The following is a 19977-nucleotide window of genomic DNA, read 5'->3' on the forward strand; positions in this document are numbered from 1 at the left end:
AGGGGATTTCAGTCCTAGTTAAAAAAAGGATCTATGAAGCTTTCCTTCTACAACTCAGGGGCTAAAGCCTTTCCTATCTGCTTTGTATCTGCTCCTCCCAGCTACAGCTCTGAAAGCTCAGCCTGACCTGTGTCTTTCCTTCAGTTCCTCACTGCAAGTCCAATGCAACGAGTCAAAGAGAAGCTATGGAAGTGTGAAGCAAATGCAGAGCATGAAGAAGGAGATCAGCTTTCCCACTGAGAGTAAGCTGTGCCTGATGTTAGTTTCATTAGTCTTAAATCCAGGGATTTTAACAAATTAATCAATTGTCAGACTTGATGAAAGCAGCTGTGAATGAGAAGCTGTGTCCCTAAGAAAAAAATGAAATCATCTTTAATCCTTTTATTCTTCTTTTTTTCTGTTTTTAAAATGAAGACACCACCACTCACCCCTACCTCACAAGTGCATTATGAAAAAATGATGTGTTCAAACTCTAATTTAGCACAGACCAGATTCCTCAGAAAGACAACGTGGTTTGGACTAATTTATCCAAATTAAACATTATTTTCTCTTCTTCCTTAGGAGAGCTGCTCAAAGTATGGCAGCAGTAATAATGCTGTAATCCTCTAAGGACACCTCTATACACAGGAATCTGCATTCTAATCCACTAGACTGTGGAATCTATGCCAGCACACCTGCCCTTACCATGGAGGCACCCACCAGCAGCATTTCATGTATCTGACATCAGAGGTATTTAATATTAAAAAAAGAAAGAAGCCTGTCAAAAGGCGATGGAGGAAAAGCTTTATCCCCATGTTTGCTGTAACTGTATTTCCATCCCAATTAAACTTCCCTAAATACACAGAGGAATTTCAAAGCAGTTTGCAGTGATTTAGCTGTGTAGCTCACGCTGCCATTTCTGGGAGTCAGGATGATAAATCTCTTCACACTGCTGTGAAAGTTTCCCCAGCATGTTGGAGGCATGTTTCAAAGTCGGGAGAGCTCTGCTAATGAGACCTGCTCCCTTTGATGTTCCCACTGGATGGCAGCTCTGGCACCAAATGAATATTTTAGATGTCTTATGCAAAAAAAAAAAGTCAAACATTTTTCACCTTTGATAACCATACATCTTACTTTAAAGGCCTTACTTCTAAATATTAGGGATGAAAGGTGATTCTTTTATGTGCTTTTTGCCATTGAGAAGTAATGCTTGTGTAATTAAAAATGAATAATGTTTCACACTGGGTAACCTTAGTATACTTAGTCAACCAATGACATTGAGGTTAGAAATCAATATATACAGTTAAGCAGTGTTAATGTAGTGGATAGCTCATTTCTCAATTAAAAGTATTTTAAAACCAACCACCTTCATTTTCATGTAGCCATTTGAAAAAGCCTATGGAGAAAATATCTGGAGTCTTAAGGAGATTAACCAGAGATTCTGCTGAGCCAGACTTCTGAATGCAAAGTTCAATTGACATGTCTGATCTTAGTGTCCTTAAGTACAGTGTTTGCAGTTCACAGCAAACAGGAAAATATAAAGAGAGAGAGAACATGAGGCACTACTTTTCAATAATGCTAATCGACTTCCTCAGGATGCACTTGCAAAGGTTAGGGCAGAAAATATTCTGCCTCTTCTATGCAATTAGGGAGACATCAGAAATTTATAGCAAGGGGAAAAGCCTGAATAGACATAAATTTAAAAGCCCTACAGAGCAGGAAAATAATTTCCTCTGTTTCTGTTTTGGCCCCATATATTCAAACCTTCCCTTAGTTTTAGAAAAGAATGAGAGACCCCAAGGATTTGAGATGGTCATTTAAGATCCCTTTGCTCGTCTAAAAGGGTCTATGCCTTTGCTCATTCAAGAAAGTTCAGAGTTTGAAGAACTTGTACAATTTACATTTGGCAAATTTCCAGCAATACACAGTGCTGCCAACAAACAAAATGAAAAAAATGACTGAATACTCAGCAGAAACCACAAGAGAAAGTTAAGGTAAAAAGCAACTTAATACTATTATCCAACCTGGAGTTTGACAAGAACACAGGAGTCCCAAATTAAACAGAATTTCAAAAAAGAAGTCTGTATCATCTGACATCTGGAACAAGAAGTTTAAGCATTGCACCAGTGCCGTGCAGTCACAAGACTAAGGCACTGAGCAATAATGAATTTTAGTACACTTGAACAGCAGGAAATAAACATAAGAATGGAAGACATTCCCTGAAAGGTATCAGGACCTTTTTCTTGGATTCTTACACATTTCAAGACATCAGAAATTGAAATTAAATTTAAAAAAAAAAAAACCAACATGTTTCACAGGACCTTGTGCAGAGCCAAATTTTGGCACAGATGTCCTGCATAGGGCCAGGAGCTGAACTCGATGATCCTGATGGGTCCCTTCCAACTCAGCATATTCTATGATTCAGAAGAACTTAGCTTTGAATGAGAGCAATTGGGAATTCTTTGAATCACAGGAGCTAAAGTGGGGAAATCCTCTTACCCTGCTTGAACCTTCAGTACTGCATCAAAAGCCTTGGGTTTTATCAGTATGTAAGACAGGAAGCTGGCCAAGCTAAACTCAGGAGCTACACAATGAAAACACTGTGATTTTCAGTATACATGAAATGAAAAAGACCCTATGATTGTCAGCATACGTTTTATTTACCCCTTGTTCCCTCCTTTCAGCCATCCATTCTGATGCAGACTATAAATACACGATCTGTTATTTTTTTCCCCAAAGATTTTGATTCATTCAGTACACAAACACCTGCTAAAGAAAAATTCAGCCCCAACAGTTAACATCTGGCAACAGTTTACACAACTGACAATGGAGTTAAGCTCAAAATAGAGCAACAGCTCAACCTGAAATCCATGTAAATTATTGTATTGTGATTAGCATCAAGAAGACAGTAAGGTTTAAAAAAAAACAGCCTGAGACAAAGCTGCACACACAACAGATAATATGCATGAAGTAGTACGGCTAATCAGAATGAAGACTTTTTCTACTGAAACCAATAACATTCATTAATATTAATATCATAATGGGAAAAAAGTGCAATGTTAGAAAATCAAGAAACTACAGTAAACAAAAGTTAAACTGCCCTTATCTGCAACCTCTAATTATGTCAGTCCAGGGCACACAAGTGAGTAAAGAACACTCACCTAAATTTTACATATCTCTCCCTAAGTGTTGATACTTTCTTTTGTCAAACTTTGCCTTTTTTGGTTACTAGGATCTAAATGATTTTATGCACCTGTCACGGTTTAACCCCAGTCAGCAAAGAAGCACCAGCAGCCACTTGCTCACTCCCCCACCAGCAGAATCAGGGAGAGAACAGGAAGGGTAAAAGCTAGAAAAGTCATGGGTTGAGGTAAAGACAATGTAATAACTAAAGCAAAAGCCACACACACAAGCAAAGCAAAACAAGGAGTTAATTCACTGCTTCCCACGGGCAGGCAGGAGTTCAGCCATTTCTGGGAGAGCAGGGCCCCATCACGTGTACTTGGGAAGACAAATGCCATCCCCCCCAAATGGTCTCCACTTCTCCCTTCTTCCCCCCATTTACATACTGAGCATGATGTGACACGGTCTGGAATATCCCTTTGGTCAGTTTGGGTCACCTGTCCCAGCTGTGTCTCCTCCCAGTCTCCCAAGCACCCCCAGCTTCCTCAGCAGCCTGGCAGCACAAACAGCAGAAGAGTCCTTGGCTCTGTGCAAGCCCTGCTCAGCAACAGCAAAAACATGTCTACATTATCAACCCTGTGCTCAGCACAAATCCAAAACACATCCCCATACCAGCCACTGTGAAGAAAATTAAGTCTACCCCAGCCAAAACCAGCACAGCATCCCACTTCATTGCATGAGTTCACCAGTAAATGATGCACAGAAATATTCCATAAAAGAAGCCCTAGCTACTGTGCCATGCTAAGAGGCTGCTCCAGGATCCTACTTATTAATGAGTGCTAATTTGCTTCACTACTTCTGTTAATTATTGAGCAGAAAGCGACCCTGGGGAGCAAATATCTAAAAAGCTCTTGGATCCTCCTTTTTTATTCTCATTTTATTTACATCCATCTTGCATCTCCTCTCAAGGCTTAAGATTATTAAGACAATAAACTGGCTTTCTGCAGTCATAACACACAGCTAAAAATGGGTTGAAAACCCTGAGTTGCTTTTTTTTGTCATAGCAGGATCTTCTTTCAAAGAAAGAAAAACATCTAAAATCTAGTGAGCTAAGGAGGAAAACATTATTCTGTTTCTGTGAAGAAGCTATTATTTGGATGAATTAAGCCAATGAGGTAAAATTGCCTACATCAGAAAGTAAATTCAGAATTCAAATCCCCCCTTAACTCTCCAAGACTGAAAACACCCAAAGTCTAAGTAGGTTGTGAGAGCGTGACATGATCTTATTTCCACAGCAAAGGGTTTATCTTGGTGGGCAAGAGGAAAGCTGTGAGTGCTGCTGACCAGTGGATCCTCACTGACAGACTGATGATGTACCAGACAAATGGACACTGGACTGGACTGGTAACTGGTCAGACTGTGGGTTCAGAGGGTTGTGACCAGGGGCACAATGTCCACCTGAACACCATTCACTAGTGGGGTACTCCATGGGATCAGTTCTGGGGCTGATGCTTTTTGACATCTTCATTAATGACCTCATCAGTACATTTTGGAATGTACTTTGCCTGGGAACAAAGTAGTTTTCTGCTATTCCCTTAAAAAAAAAAAAGAAAGAAAGAAAAAAAAAAAAGAGGAAAAAAAAGACATTGAATGGGCAATGGGAGTTTTAGAAGAAGGAAGTTCTGAGCTGAAAAAAGCTCCAGTTATTCAAACACAGCTCTGCATTACAAATTTCCTAACCCTTTGAAGATTTAAAATCCCTTACCATTATTACATCATTTCAATCATTCTTTTTAGCAAAAAATTTAAAACATCAAACATGTCTAAATTTTCAGTTCTAGTTTCTAGCCACATTTTACTGTAAATCAGCTTCTGAAACACTGATTTTAGTTTTGCTGAAAAAGGATTTAAATTGTTAGTGAATGCAGTTAACTCAGGATAAATCACATTAAACTTTTTCCACTTGTTTAACTAAACTAATTTAAAATTCTACTATTCATAAACCTGGAATTATTCTGAATGTCTGTGACATAATCTGGGTGCCTAAATCTCAGCAAAATCTAAGGAAAGGCGACTCCCAAGTGACTTTTCACCTTTGGCAATTTTATCTCAGGTCCCAGCTACACTTCCAATATGTGCTCTCAGGATCAAGACTGAACAAATGGACAAGATACTACTTACAGGGGCACAACTTTGTAGCCTGTTGAAAAACTGTTAAGCCCCCTAAATGCAGGATTTAATCAGAGTTGTGCTTTGGACACTCTTTGCCTCTAGGTAAGAATAGCTTTTAGAAAATTGCCAAAACAGTGTTTGTTAAATCCCTTGCTAAAAGGAGCTGTTCTCTTAGTTTACTTTGCTACAGATAAGGACAAGGTCACATGCTTTAGCCCTCAAATGTTTTTTTCAGCCTGTTTATTTTGACACAGCAGTTGTCAGGTTGGTTTTGGATTACAGCCTAGTTAATCTCTGCTGCACCAGAGCATCCAGTTCTTCCTCCTTCTCACTCCATCCTCACAGCAAATCCCTACGGTAGCAGACACGAGGCACCTGCCATAGAGCATAGTTAGTGAGCTCCAGCAAACATAAAGTAATTCCTCTAATAGGCCAAACAAAATAATTTTGTCTTTATACCATTTTCCTCGAATGCAGCCCATTCTCGGTATTTTCACAACAGGTCACCTATGCCACCCTAAACAGAGAGTATAAGTCAGTGTATGATTGACTGTGATTTACCTGAAGGGGAAATTGGAGTACAAGGGATGAACATACAAGGCATCAGCAGTTGCTTGTGCTTCATAGTTCCTGACAGTTGTTTTAGTCATGGTTAGAGTCCCTTTGAAAGCTATCAAGGTCACAGAATTGCCTACTTACACTGGGTCCTGTGTCTTCAGCATCTCCCCAGATAACATTGCCATATTTTGGGTTAACACACACCACAAGAGGGAAGGCATTCTAAGGAGGACTCTCGAGTCCTATGCATGGTAAACATATTAGCCTAAATATTCCACTCCGGTATTGCAGCTGATTATCACCTGCACCTATTTTAATCAAACCCAAAGACCTTTACAGCACCCATTAGAACTAATGATGTTGGTAGGATAAGTACAAAGGAGCACAGTCTCACCTCTACTGAGAGATGTCAGGCACATTAAAAGTACCTCAAGGTAATACAGAAGTGGCTATTGGTTTTTACTTCAATAGCAAGACTGCTTTCTTGGCTGTGAAAAGTATGAGTTTGCACCAATGCAACAATTTTCTAGTCTGAATCTGATTTTAAAAGTACTTTACAGCCCCTCCAGAGATCGATCGTTAAGCTGCAGTGCCTTTAACAGACTTGTGCAATGATTAAAGCATTAAAAAAACTTCTTTGTCATTTCAAGAAACCTCTTGAAAATTCAGAAACTTTCCTATCACCACTCAGATGAAACAGAGACCTCCCAAAATTTTCATGCTCAAAAAAAATAAATAAAAAATGTACCCAAAACAAAACAAAGTCCAAACAGGGAAAAAAATATTATTCCTTTACAAGCAAAAGGATATTTGTATGTTACTGTGTGTGACCTGGTTCATGTCCTTACCATGCCATTGCAAGTTACTTTGAGGAGGGTCTTTTTCTTCTCTTCTGCCTGTTTTCTTTTTAACTGCAAAATCTTATCCAGAGGTATCTTTTTTGATTTTTTTTTTCCTCACTGTAAGTGGAACTTTCCCAAGAAAAGGTCTGGTTTCAGTAATTCAAGTATTTTTTAAAAAATAAGTTGCATAGAAAATAATAATTCCTGAGCAGTTCTAGCAATGCATGATATTAAAAAAATGCATGAACAGACTGAGAGTTTAATTACAGTATTTCCCAGGAAAAAATGGTTTCTTTCTCACAATGTTCAGGGACCATGACTGTGAAACACAGGGGATGCAGAGAGAACTTCTGCCATAATAGTTGTGTATTTACAGGCACACAATAGCTAAAGGTGTTTTTTAAGAATATGCAAAAAGAAAAAAAAAGAAAACAAACAAACTGATACCTTAAAAAAGATTCTATTTGAACTCATTTCTAAAAAATGGATGAAACCATGCGAAAACATGATGGTTTTTTAGGTAACTATATAGGCAAAGAACTTGATCCAGATTAGCCTGTGGTAAAAGAGTGCATCAACCTGTGATTGAACATCAGTAAAAGCAATTTTGTTGTAAAATCACACCTTTCATCATCTCATTTTTTAATGCTCCCTCAACAGCTTTTTGGACTCTGATATTTTCTCCAGGACCTTCCTGTGTGTGGAAGACTCACCTGACTAGCACTGGTCACTGGAAGATGCTTCTTCCAGAAAAACACTTGGCAATGTAAGGTTCCCAGAGCCGGTTGCTCTTCGGCTACATCTGTACTAACAAATTAAAAACACTCTAAGCTGTTCTCTAGCACTGAGAGCTAAATCCTCTGGAATGGTCCACACAGAAATTAGTAAACCTGCAGCACCGTTCCAGCCCCATCTGCCCACTGGGGATGCTCCCATTAAATCTCAAAATATAATCAGGAATTATCCGGGGAGGTGAAGCTGGAGCCATGTCAGGGATCAAGAGGACTATTCAAGAGTACCTTTAAACAACTATGTCCTTGTGCATGTGCCTGCAACCTTCCACTATTTAATTTACTGACTTATATATTATAGGGGCGGCTTTTGCACATTCGTGAATTATTTGAAGTGCCACATGAATGAGTCAGCGTCACAGTTTAATGGATCACACATATATGGGAGTGGTTCTTTTACAGTTTGACAGATTTCTACAGTTCAGCCTTATTGCAAGATAAACTTAATGCATTTTCTAAAAAATATGAATTCACAAAAAAACAGGACAAAGCTGCAATAATACCAACATAGTATTAAAATTACTTTTGTATCAGAGATTGCCTCAGCTTCTCAAACAGCTCCTAGGGTAGGACAAATATCTTCTACGACACACCCCTTACTATTCTGGGAGTTAAATGCTGTTTGATTCTGTGTGAGAGACCCCCTACTGTGATCGTCAGCATCCTTTATGCCATAACATCTCACAATCAGTCTGAGGTTCATAAGTATTCTCCAAATTCCCCCCCCCCACAAAAGCAATTCCTTTCCCATAAAAAAGAAACAAACAAGAGAGATAACAGGACAAAAATGCAGTGTTTCTTTTATACCCTCTATATTTAACCATGCTAGCAATGCTGAACTGGGAAACTTCTACATTTTGCTGTTGCTGATATACTGGTTACATTGGGGAGAATGGAGGTGCTCTGGTATAACCTGTCCTGAAACTTCTTTCCATACTTTTCCATTCCTTACCTTGAATTATTTTTAAATGTGCTCTGAGCTACAGATAACACGAATTCCTTTTCCCAGGAGAACCACGAGAGCTTGCAGAGCTGTCACTTATTTCACAGAATTCGTTAATTGTTTGTTTAGTCTAGGGGGAAGAAGATTTTTATAACACTTTGGTTTAAAGAAAGGTTCCAGGAGTATGATTCCTTATTATGGTAGTGGCTATATCACAGCTTATTGTATTTCTTATCACCTCCTTTGATAAAATAAAATAGCTTATTTTAGAATAAACTGTCAGTGGCATTGAATAGAGAGCATAATCCCTGCTCCAGGGTTTGCAGAGACTCTAGAGATCAGCAGGAATATTTTTCATTGTCACAGGCTGATATTAATGCAGCATTTTATTTGAGAATTTCAATGCCCAAAAGACAAAAGACATTCTTCAATTCCCCGAGGAGGGGAAGGTTATAGACTGGTGTCTGTTCTACATTTAGCCCTTCATAGTTAACATGGGTCTGCCGGGTTTGTTCGGAATAGGAGCGATCAAATCGAGTACATCAAAATCTGTGCTTGAAGTTGTACTTTGTGGTGCGAGAGGAACAAACTTTGCTGCCATATTAGATTCATAACACTTCAAAATATTAGCTCAGACTTCGCCCTGCCTTCACTTACAAATCCATCCTGAACTATGGAAGAGCCTAGTTGGTGTCTTCCAGTTAATGGAGATTTGCTCTTAGAGGAAGGTTTACTGAGCCCACGTACAAAACCAAACCCCAGTGGCAGAATAAAATGAAGAAAAAGTTCTCTGCAGGGGAGAAATCTAACATCTGTGGGGATTGCTGCACTCCTACTGCTTTAATAACCGCCAGAGCTGACTTCACTGCTCTGCCCAGCCTATAAAAGGAAAATCCTCATTACCTATTAAAGAGTCATTCTCTTATATAAACAGATTACTCAGGATGTATATTGATAGTTGTAATTGTCCCTAGTGGAGAAGACACTATGTTTTAATGTCCAGAAAATATATTCCACCCACCTGCTTTCTTGCAGTAGTTAACAAAATAGAAAATGGAATATTAACCAGTGCTGGCATTTCCACTCTTCCTTATCAATAGGCTCTTTAAATCTGGGAAGTTTTATGATCTGTAAGGCAAGAGATGATTCAGACCAGTGGCTGAATTTAAAAAGATAATCACTTGCAAAATCCTCACAGTCAAAAAATTAATTCTAAAGTTTTTTTCAATACATTTGTAACACATTCACCTGAATAGCTGAATGCACAGGAAGCAGCAGTAACTCATAATCATTGCAAAAAAAGAGGCAATGTTACTCTGAAAAAAAAAATAGCCTTTGACTTTTATTGAATTTTTAAATCCTCCCTTTTTTTTTTCCTTTGAAATCATACCAGAAACACATTTATCTAACTTTGGAAGCCAATAGACTTTGCTTTCATGAGGGAAAAATCTGTTTAAGGGTTGTTATTCTTCCTCTGAAGAAAATGGAAACAAATAATACTGTTTCAGACCAATTTACCATTGATGGGAATATTGGAATTCCTTGTATCCCCTCCCGTGTGTTACATGAACTTCTAGTAAATTACATCGTGTTCAGCACAGCCTCAGATTGGGAATTACAAACAATACAACAAAAGCCTCCAGCTACCAGGTTTATAATGGTAAAATATAATTTGCAGTAGATTACATTTTTCTAAAGCTATATTATTTTTAGCTAAAGAATGGCGTGTGGAAAACAACTTTTTTTTATTTTCCTTATTTTATAGAGTATTACAAAAGTCAAATAAATGCTTCACTGAGCAAATTAAGTATCTATAAAACGGAGACAAGTAATTATCTGCAACAGTGTTTTGGACAAATAACAAGTTTGCTATTTTTGCCATTTCCTGCTATATCCAAAATGTCTCAATATTTAACCATGATATGTCAGCCACATTCACTGACCAGCTATTTCCAGACAGCTGCCTGAAAGGATAATTGTTCTTTTTCTTTTCTATGGACTGCCAGACTGGAATAGTGTTTACAGGTTTTGACAGACACCTTACAAAATAAAATTAATGTTTGCAGGATAGAGCACAACTTGCAAGCAACTGAGAAGTCTTGTTCTATACCTGGTTATCAACTTAGGGCCCAGATACACGAGGAAATAACCCTTTTTACAAGACACTTTAGTAAGCACTAAAGACTGAAAACCAGTTAATATATTTACTTCCATTACTAGGAACAAATAAAAAAAATAAAAAAGGACATTTTTGCCAGTAAAGAGTGTAAGAGTGACAGCATTTTTAGTATCCAGAGGAAGTCACTATTTCCAGCCAGCAATGATTTTCCACCAGGTTCAGTGCATCTGTTGTAAGTAATGAGGACCAAGAAAACAAGGCAGGGATTGCAGTCCAGAACAAGTGCTTTGGTTGTGCCTGCTATGATACTGGGAACAGACAGAAAACATCTTCAGTATCTTTTTTTAGATGTGATTGACAAGTTTAATTTATCTGATGTACTTCTTAGTTATGGGAATAGCAATAGTGCAACAGAAGGATGCTGCAGAGTTGCCGTGGCAACAAAGCAGTCAAAGTCAAGGCATAAAACATGAAGGGACTGGATACAGGGAGCGAATTCTCCCCTGGCATGGGAGAATGAGAAGTTTTACAACAAAAGGCAAATTGTAGCAATATAACAAGGCACTTGCCTGAGACACTGGTAATATCTAGAATATATGACTTCGAACGTCTGACTTTACAAGCCTCAACTTGCAAACAGTGATAGCAGTCAGCAAATTGTGGCATTCGTTTAGGAAAGCACAGAAGTTAACAGCCCAAATCTATATGATAAACCAGGACATCAGTACCCACTCCTGTGTCTTATGGCAGCGACAATGAAACCCAGAGGAAAACAGATTTCGCCCCTCTCCTGTAACACCTCTTGCTCCACACTACGTGCCCCGACACAGCTGAAGTTGCCCACTGCCAAGTTCTCTTTATTGCTCCTAAGGTTATGACAGAAAAACGCAATTCTCAACGCTCTCCTTCCAAAGCAAGTAATATTCTTGACAGATGGATGTAACAGCTTCCATTTTCATTAGCTTCATAATCACTGGAAAGTGCCAGAAAAGCATACTGTATTTTGAGCAAGGAAATTTTCATGGCAATATTTTTAGGCCCCACTGGAAGTATTTTCTTGTAGCAGGCGCTTCCTTTGATTCCTTCACTGGAAATCAAATGTTAACCAGAAATGCTAAGCTTTGCATACAAATGGCTGAGAAATAATTGAAATACATACAGTTACAACAGGATAAACTGCAAAGGACTCAGCCATCTGGAAATATTGAAATCCCTCCATGTTTCATTAGTTTGACTATTTCTGTGATGGCTGCACAGAAGGGAGTCAAATCTTCCAGGAGTGCACATCCCAGCTGGGCTTCCCAAGGCACTGTGCAGGGGAAAAATGACACTGTTTCAGGGAAAGGAAAGGACTGACCTTTTCTAGTCACCACTGCTGCTCCACAGTGAGGCCAATCGTTGGCAGACAATGAGAAGAAATGTCACTTCAGGTGGTAGCCAGCTGCAGTGGGTCAGGTGAAAAGGAAAAAGGTTTAAATTCAATACTTCTTTTTGAGTTTCATTATGTCTCATGGCACCTGCAATTTGCAACAGAACAACAGTTCCTTTTTTACTGTTTATGTCTTCTGTGGAAGTTTGGAATCGTTTACACAAGGTATAAAGGAAACAATCCCAACTGTGACTTACAATGTAATTATTTGTGCTGTAGAATTTGCTTTCATTATAAAACATCTGCCCTGCTTTTAAGCATAAACCTACCTTTGAAGTGCTTTATATAGTTTATGCAATCCTAAAGTTTAAGAGATCATCTTCTGTTCACCTTGCACATGGCTTTACGACGAGCAATAATAACACAATTATATTTCCCCCATATATCTCCTTACCAGGACTGAAACTGGATCAATAGTGTAAACTTCAGCCTGGCGCATCTCTCAATTTAATGAGTTCATCAAGCTGCATTAATCACTTCATGCTCAAATTGATAGCATGAGGCATCCTTGAAATGTCTCTTGATATTTAGCTACTACCCTTTTGGAGGGCTGTGGAGTTTTTCTGTAGCAACCATGGCAAAAGTGTCTCTGCCATGAGTCCCCCAAGCACAATAACTCACTAAAATCCAATAACCCTATAGGCTGTATATTCTATTAACTTTTTATGCTCACATCCCATTCAAGGGCTCTGACAAAGCTTCACACCATTGAATTAAACAGTTATTCTGCATGACCACCATATCCTTTTCTACATGTGAGAAAGCTGGGAAGTGTCTTGACTCCGACATGACTAAGTAACATACTTATAACTAAGACTTCTACATATGTAAAATGATAAGTGGAGTACATGTCCCTGTGCACTGGCAGGATCAAGCACAGAACCTCAGTACCAAGACCCCAAACATCTCAAAAACTGAGCTGCTTCATCCAGAATGCACTCAAAGCACAGTATGAGCTCAGTCAGCAGTTTGGCAAAACAACTTTACCAAACGTAAGTAGCACAAATCTACAGCTGAAGAAATTTCTGTTTATTGTATCTTATTATTTTAAATCTCAATCAAGTTCTAATGTGCATTTCAACATTTGCTCTCTTATCTGTTCCAACAGAATTTCTTGATAAAGTTCATTAGAAATTCATTTTTATTCTTCTGGTGATCACCAGCCCAACTTCTGTAAAGAAACTAAAAAGTAACCTAGTACTGAAATTAGCTGTGTGCTACCCAGTGACTCTATTTCTTCTTCCTTCTGTTTTCATTAAAAGTATGAAAACAAATAATCAAAGCACAAATATTTTCAGTCAAACTTTTTTTAAGAAAAAAAGTTGCTAAAATTAAACTTGACATTTTATGGCAGTTGACAGAAAGGCCTAAATGTATTAAGCAAGGCTAAAACACTTATTAACAAAACAACTTATAAAGAAATAAAGGTGCTGCTTTCTGATTACAAGTAAAACTACAAGGCAAATATCTGTTTTATGTCAACTCAACCACTACACACTTTACAGTGTTCCATAATATATTAATACCTGTACAGACTGGTTTTATTCTTTACAATGACACAAATGTTAAGATACCTTTTTTTTTTTCAACTAGTGGTAACTAGTTTCTCCTGTTTACAAAATCTTTCCTTTGGAATTTCAGTCAAATTTTAAGATTATTTTTATTTTAGGTGTGTAATTATCTGTCAAAGCACCTTTCTATTATATTTCAAAATCTCAGTGGTAATTTATCTGCAAAAACAGCTTTAAAGAAACGTTTTATTCACGAGCTTTAGTGAACTTCCTTTGTTGACTTAGTTTAAGCAAAAAATAACTGTCATTTTTAAAAAATTACTTCTATTTAATTAATTCAATTTTAGGATTAAATTACATTTAAATTTACATTTGAATGCATACAGCTGGATGAATTCCAAGTAAATAAAATTTAGAAAAAGTTACCTAATGAAAACATGAAAATGAAAGCTCTGCATAAATTCATTTAAAGTTACACAACTCAGCATTCTCCTAAAAAGAAGCATAACTTCGAGTACTTGGTTGTAAAGAAACTTAAAAAGTCTATGCATTGAGAAATAACCTTTACTTAAGGGGAAAAAAAGGATGAAGCATGTAGTTTTACCTAAGTTTTCTAACAAACATTTCAAAGGAGCAATATGTATGTCCTGTGCTTGTATCTGGCAGAGCAATACACTGAAGCCACTGGCCTTGACTGACGTGCAGCCACTCAAATACAATGCAGAAACCATCTTTCTTCTCATTGCAATGCAGCAAACCTGGGAGGATATTATTTTCTTCTTTCATTTGGTTATGACTAAAACACCTTTAGGAGCCAGTGACACTCCTGGCTGTGCTACAGTTTCTCTTTACTACAATGCTTTGGCTGCAGACACACAGGCAGGAGGTTATTCTTTTGAAAAGATATGGTATTTTCCTGAAAATAAAAGAAAAGGGGAGTGGAGGGGAGACACATGATGTGAGGCCTTGGGAAACCTTGCTTTGTAGAAAGCTTAAAAGTACAGTCAAGCTGGGACTGAAAACATTGCTTTACCATTCCCGCTCTTGGGGAAGTGCGCCAACTCCCAGAAAGATGAGCTGAAGTTTAAAGATAAATGAATTCCATCCTGCCAAGAGAAACCTGCAGCATTGTGTCCCTGCCTGCTGGGGCCAGCCCTGCCATGGCAGCTCCTCCAGCTGCCAAAACAAGAGATGAGCACATAAGTCTTGCTGCTGGATAAGGGAGGGATCCAGTCACAATTCCCCCACCTCTGCTCCACACTGCCCGAGAGAGCCATTACCGGCACTTGAGTTGAAGCAGACGCAAGGTCCTTTTGTCTCTGCTGCTTGCTTAGCTCGAAAATTAAAAGAAGCTATTGATAGCAATTCATATGCACCAGGATGGCTGTGAGGGCAACTTGAGCATGCTAAATTGCAAGTAATAACTCACTGCTCCGTGACAGCTTAACAGAACATAATCACAAAATTTAAAAAATAGGATTGGGAAAAAAGACGAGAGGACATCAAGTCCTTCTCTCTGCTCTTCTCACAGAGTTTCTATTTATAAGCTTTCCAATAATGTCTCTGTTCAGGGATGGGTATTTAAAAGTGCCTAAGACACTATGGGTACCTTCAATTTCTGCATGCAGACACATGCATTAAAAACAACTCTCTGTGCTCACAACAGTTGAACCCAAAATCTGTAGGTAAGCCTAACACACTTCTCATTTCCATACTACATCAAATGGCATCTTGACAGAAATTACATGCACTCTAATGGATGGAAGCTTAAATTTTATAGACTGGACTTCACTTCTCTTATCTTTATGTTAAAAGACTTTGTGCCAGTAAAAACAAAATCCACTTTTCATACATGCCCTTACTGCAGAATGTCCATATCAAGAGCTAAATATATATTTCCATTTTGTTACTGCTCCAAAACCCCCATTATCTTAGCAAGGGGGGTTTCCCTTCTTATCTTTAGTTGCAATTTGAAAATAGTTCTTGTCCATTTGTCTTATCTTTTCAGCTTTAAATCAATTTCAGCAGCTTGAGAGAAACGTGGATACTCGGTGCAAAGATGAGGGCACTGGTAAAAGGCTGAAAAAACATACTGGAGGGAGCCAAACACTTGAAGAGAGGGAGTAAAAGGAAGGAGACCAAAAGCAGAAAGGAAAAGAGGCAGATAGGCACACACTACACACGAAGTTCTGGTAAAAATAAAAACCATATCATATTTAATAAGCTCTGGGATATTTTGTGCTAAACGGAAATACGGGAAGTGGCATTCAATGGGACAAATCCTTTTCCAGGAGCAATGCTAATCCCTAAAAATCTCAGACATCTGAGAGACTCCACACATCCCTGTTTAGCTACAACAGCAGAACAAACTGAGTCTTTTTAATTTTGTGTGTCTTCCCCCAGTATGAAAACACTCATTTAAATTGCTGATTCTCCCCTTCACCAACGCATATTCCCGCACATTATTTGTTGTGCTCAAACCTTATCATTCTCAGATGGCAAATTAGGGTTGAAAACACTTCTCACATTTGACTTCAATTCATCTCCCTTTCCTGCTCAGTTCATAAAAGCGAGAGGGAAAGAGACATTTCACCTACCACCTCTTGCCTATTCCTTTTAAAATGACAAAGGAAGCAGACTTAAATACACTCTGGATTACTGTGCAGAAGACTCTGCTTTTGCCATCAGTGCCTGAATGAGATGGAAAGTATCAACAGCAAATACATTCTTATCTGAGTTTTGGTATTACCCAGATGGTACCACTAGTCAGTAATTAATTTGAGTGAAATAAACCTTATTTTTCCACAGTCTTGAGCTGGAAAAAAAAAAACATCAAAAGGTAAAACTCTTATCTGTGGGGCTTCTTTCTTACTCTTAGTGTGAGCAGTCACTATATATTTTACTTGATATAAAAGAGCTTTTACCCACCCCCTCGCCTCCATTTCCAACTTTCTTCATGCAGCTGCTCCCTTACCTACCGTGATTGCAATTGGGGCCATAAAACAGCACACCAAAGAACTTATACAAGGAAATTTATTGCCAGGGGCAACAACAACAGATACTTACTAATACTGCAAGTGAAACTAATCACATTAACCCTTATAATTACTACTGACAATAAGCACAGCTGTGAGCCAAATTGATCTCGCAGGGGTGCCCGCTACGGCATTGTCACAGCTGGCACCTTGCAGAGCTCAGGAAGCAGGGGGCAACGAGTGGGAAGTCACTTTGCATCCAAGTTAGTATGACGAGGATAAAATACTGTCTCCTGAGCAATGTTTGCATGAATTGAAGGAAAAACAAATCCTAAGCGAAAACCCTGAGACCTCCAGATGCAGACGGTAGAGGAAGGGCCTGCTCAACCTGGCTGCATGGGGTCAATAAACAGCGTTAAGCTCTTTTTTCTATATCACTGGTAAGAATCTTGTTCAAAAATGCTGTGGCTAACAGAGAAGCCTACATTTCATCACTTTCAAGAGAAGTTGAAAGATACCCTGTCCGGAGATGTGCTATCTACAGCCTAGACAAAACTGAACACACTTCCACAGCAGTTATTCTTTCCTGCAATCAAGATATTGATTTGTGAAATATCTTCATGTCTTACAGAACTGATTTTCCACAGCTTCTCAGAAAGATTAGCACGGCACAAAGTGGAATTAGAAGATGAAACCGTATTAGCATTTAATTTGGATGAGGGATAGACACTTGAAACAAACCTCCCGATGGCCCCTGCTCACAGAACTCTGTCTTGCTTTGGAGAGTACGAGGTCTGAACCCCTGACAACAAAACTAAATGGGGAGCACACCCCAGGCATGAACTGGCACTCAGACCACAGCCAGCCTGAAGAGAAACCACCAAAAAACTATACAGGGAGGGTGCTGACTCCTTAGTACAATTTTAATCTACATGCTGGAACCACACATGTATCCACACATCTCTGACTGCCTTTAGTTCAACACAGGACTAGACCCTGTTTTGAGATGCTGAGTTCAGACCCCCTCAGTTACTAAGCACACATGGGATTGTTCAGAAGTTCACAATCTTAGTTTTCAATGGGCATAGCCAGTGACAATTAACTCCTTAACCACAAAGATGACCCCAGAAGGTCAAACAGCCCTTTGCTAAGCAGCACAAAAAGGAATGCTGTACTGCAGTACTAAGATTTTCACCATCGCAAATCTCAGCCTGGCAACTTTCACAAGAACAACCTTCACGAGGTCCACAGAAATGGAGAATCAGAGTAATAACATATTTTTCAAGCCTTCCATAATAAGGGTTGTGGTATATGATTTTGCTATTGCTTTCTGCAGGTTTTCACTTAAGTAAACTCGGAAATACTAAAAATCACCTGTGAGGGGATCAGATAACATATTCACTTGAACAAAGGTCCTTTTCAGGTCAGTATTCCAATGAATTTTATTTTATTTTAGACCTTCTTTACAATGGCACTGAAAGTGCACTGGTGGGTAGAAAGCCAAATAACAAAGGAACAGACTCTGAAGACTTAATTCTTTTATATACTGGGAACAGTAGGTCATAATAACCTTTTAAGCAGATTACAATGTATATTCTCGTTATACATTTAGAATGCTCATTTATGGACACAAGCAGCTATTTCAGCCAAAACTTTGCAGAATTCTTATCAATAAATTTTAATACAGAGTTCCCCCCAAAAAAATCATTCCAAGGATGACCATTTTCAGTGTTTCAACAATCCCTGCAGGAGATGGCTGGATCTAGAGGACATGGACTTTTTGTCTTCTCGAAGAGGAGAAAGGTGGTAAAAGAGAAACCCAAAAATGCAGTCAGGGCAGAGGCAGATTATCAGTAGCAAGCTATAGAGGCAGAGGGGAGAACTCAGGAACTGACAGAAGGATGAGCCAAAGCACTAGACGTTTTGAACAAGGACAGGAGAATGTGAACATGCTTTTGCAGGGCAGAAAGGGTCTATTTTCAGCCTGCTTTTGCCACGCTGGAAGATTCCATGATGGAAAAGAAAATAGCACTGTAGCAGAAAATGATCATGACCTCTTCAATGAACCTGACCTCTGCTAGAGAATGTGCCAGTGTGATGAGGGAAATGAAGAATCTTAATGAGGAAAGAGGAAAGGCAGTCATCCTAATGCAATGGGCTCCTCCCAGGAGATCAGCTATAAAGTAGCATTCACTGTATTTTGCAACTTTATTTGAATTCATCCCGGTTTATCTTTTAAAGAAAAAGCAAGACTATCTGAATAAGGACATGATCTATTTGTGAACTTCTTTTTTCCCCTAACATTTTCCTCTGAAGAATTAAAACACTACATGCAGATCCTGGTAGCCAAATACAGTCCTGGGGTAGAGGGGTCTAAGCAGCTTGTGCAAAAGCCTGGGGACAGGGAGGAGGCCATCAGTTCTGGCTTGCAGGAGGAAGACAGGTTAACAGATGCCTCAGAAAAGCACCTTGACAGTCCAAGACACAATTAAGTCCCTCAGATCCATTTCTGTGCTACAGACAACTCCTGGCAATTTCGCGACTCCATTTCCTAATAACCTGGAAAATTAGGTCAGACTGTGCTATAACAGTATCTTCTTCCTTTCTAACTCATCTCACACCACACAGACCCAAATGTAAAAGTTTTGTACGTAGCACTAAATCAAACAGGCCTGTTCTCTGTCCCTGAGGGCACACAGCTCAGTGTAGTTCTCATCCATCCTGCTGTGGGGAGCTGTCCCTCGGCATTCACACAATTCCCCAAATCACCCATTTACATCGACTGGGAGTTGGCTGGTCCCAACCCTGCCATGCAGCATGCAAGTATTTAAATATTATAGCTGATCATGTGCCAGTTCTCAAATCTCTTCTCTAGCCCTGTTTAACTCGTTGATATAGGCATGGCAATGGAAATCACACAGCACAGACCTAAGTCCCTTCCCCTCAGAAAAATAACCACAAAATTTCCACATGGACAGATTATCCCACAAATGGCCTGAAGGTGAGTACGGACCCATTATTGTCAACATTACCATTCTTTTCACTTTTATCTACTGTTTCCGTTTTCTTTGTCTCTTTCGCAGGTAGGGAAGCAAATCTAAAAATAAAGCCCCTTTTTCCTTGAAAAAAAGTTACTCACTGGTAGCCCTTTTTAATCTTCTTCCTTTGTTCCCAGTCAGCTGCTCTTCTAACACAACCTGGATTTGATAAAAGAAAGCTAAAAATGGAGGATAAAACTTTGTTTTTCTGAAAAAAAGCATCTTTCACAGAAAAGCTACAACAATTATTAGATTTCAGATGCTCCACCCAGCTGAAAGCTGGAGATGATTGTCCTGAACATTGCTGCTTTCTAGGCTCCTGAACTTGCTGAGGTTTTGTTGTTTTGGGTTTTTTGGGTTTTTTGGTTTTTTTTGTAGGGTAGGGATTTTCATGTAATTTCCAACTTGATCAGGTGGAAAATACTAACCCATCACTTTGCCTTCCTGTGCCTCACTTTGTAACTTATGCTTTTCTTTTTTAGGCCTCTGTGCAATCA

The sequence above is a fragment of the Manacus candei genome, unplaced genomic scaffold (genome assembly GCF_025592945.1).
Source record: "Manacus candei isolate 608988 ecotype Guabito, Panama unplaced genomic scaffold, ASM2559294v1 h1tg000060l, whole genome shotgun sequence".
NCBI classification, from domain to species: domain Eukaryota; kingdom Metazoa; phylum Chordata; class Aves; order Passeriformes; family Pipridae; genus Manacus; species Manacus candei.